Consider the following 2,174-nt stretch of genomic DNA (forward strand, 5'->3'; position numbering starts at 1 on the left):
TCTACATATATAAAAACCAGTGTTGTCATTTTTCTACACACCAGTATAAACACAAACATAAACACTAAAAAATGTACTCTGTTGTAATAAGAGACAAAACAGGGGAGAGAGAGGAGTTAGGAGAGAAGATTGTGGAGAATAAATGGTATTGTAAAACTTTAACACTGAATATTTGTATTGCAAAAAAGGAAGCTTGTTTCTTACTCTGATACACTACAGGTGTGTATAAATTATTGACATATGCTGCAACTGAAAATGGCTGCTCCTTGTCCTTTCCTATTCCCAAAGTCAAAAATACCTTCCCCCTTTTAGTATTCTTTTCTTCTCTTATTTGTGTCTATCACAGTGGAGTTATACTGAACTTCATTTCTAGCTAGTCCATTAGCATGAGCATACAAACAAAGGAATAAAATCAAGGAGGGTGATGACAGAAGAATTCTGTTTGACTCAGGAATAAAATCTCACTGACTCATATTTTCAAAAGGAAGGAGGCACTTCATGTAGGATTGACAATGATTAAGTATCTGGACAAGTAAAGGGAAACATTGATAGGGTTATGATAAAAAGGAAATTGTTAACAGTCAACTTCCTTCTTTGATGGCAATCAAAGGAAGAATTATTATATATTCTATTCAGAATTTTAGCATTTATTATGTACATAGAATTTCAATCTCTCATCTGCCTTAACAGTAACAATTCTCTCTTTTAGTGAAATTGAAATACACCACAGCTACCAAAGAAAGGAAATTAAGCAATTAAGAAAGGAAATGTAACTATTTATTTTTCAACTACTGGCTCAAGAATGTGAACAGGTCACTGCAGCCCCTGCCTCCTGAGATCAAGCGATTCTCCTGTCTCAGCCTCCCAAATAGCTGGGATTACAGGCATGCACCACCATGCCCGACTAATTTTTGTATTTTTAGAGATGGGGGTAGAGATGGGGGTTTCACCATGTTGGCCAGGCTGGTCTCAAACTCCTGACCTCAGGTGATCCACCTGCCTTGGCCTCCCAAAGTGCTGGGATTACAAGCATGAGCCCCTGCGCCTGGCCTACTGGATGAATTTTTAACAATTGCATCTCTATAGCATGCAAGGGACATTTACTACTAAACCTGACCAGTGACTGAGTACTCATTAGCATCTTGCTGGTGGTTTATTCTGCTTTATTTTAGGATCAGTTTCCTAGGAATGCATCCAATACCAACAGACATAAGTCACTTTCCCCAGGAAATAAAGATTTGCTTACAGAGATTTTGTTGATGAGTGCTACTGAGAATACTATTTGTAAGAGAGTGAATCAATCAGGATTGGGTATAGAGAGAAGTTGAGTTATGATTCACTTGTAACTGATGCATCAGTCAGTTGGACTTTGGAAATGAGATGGGTTTTTAGGGATACCCTGAATATATGTGAGAGGCGTGGGCCTCTGTACACCTTCTTCACACAATCATTGAAGATGGGATTCCCTTATGGTAAGGGCAAGATGTTAGGTGAAGCAGCTCCCTTCAGCTTGACACTATTGTTGAAGAAGAAGTCGTCTACGAGAATTCAGCAGGCAATACTCCAAGCAGCTGCAGTAATTAGGTCCTTAAATAGTATCTGGGAAGTACTCAACAGCATTCACTAAAAGTAATTAGTCCTGATGCCCTTCAAGCATATGAATGGCTTTGAATGTTAAGGGAGAGGACACATTTACAAAAATAACTCGGAATTCCAGAACCTGTATGCAGTCTTACCAATGGAAAAGCAGATGTCAGGAATAGTTGAGGAATAGTTACAAGAAACACTTTTCTAACAAGAAAATGTCCTAGGGAAATAAATTGAGAATCTCTTAATAGCTCTTAATCCAGGAAATCACGAGAAATATTCTACTAAAATTAAATATAAACTTGATGCTGTTTCTCTTGTTTTAAATGAAAAACAAACCATAATTCTACATAAAATTTAAATTGCCCATGGAAATAAGGCCCATCAGCTTCTCTGAGGCAACAATCTTTTCTTGAAAATTAGATCCAAAAAATTTTTTTAGAGATATGTAGAGGCGTAAAGTATACAGAAATATATCATTCAATCCATTTAAACTTCATCTGTTTTTCCAAAGTAGGTTAGAATATATTTGTCAGCCAGCCAATGATGAAGAAAATATGTCCTACAGCTACAATAAGGATATGTTT

This window comes from Symphalangus syndactylus, chromosome 3, assembly GCF_028878055.3.
Source record: "Symphalangus syndactylus isolate Jambi chromosome 3, NHGRI_mSymSyn1-v2.1_pri, whole genome shotgun sequence".
In the NCBI taxonomy this organism is placed as follows: Eukaryota; Metazoa; Chordata; class Mammalia; order Primates; family Hylobatidae; genus Symphalangus; species Symphalangus syndactylus.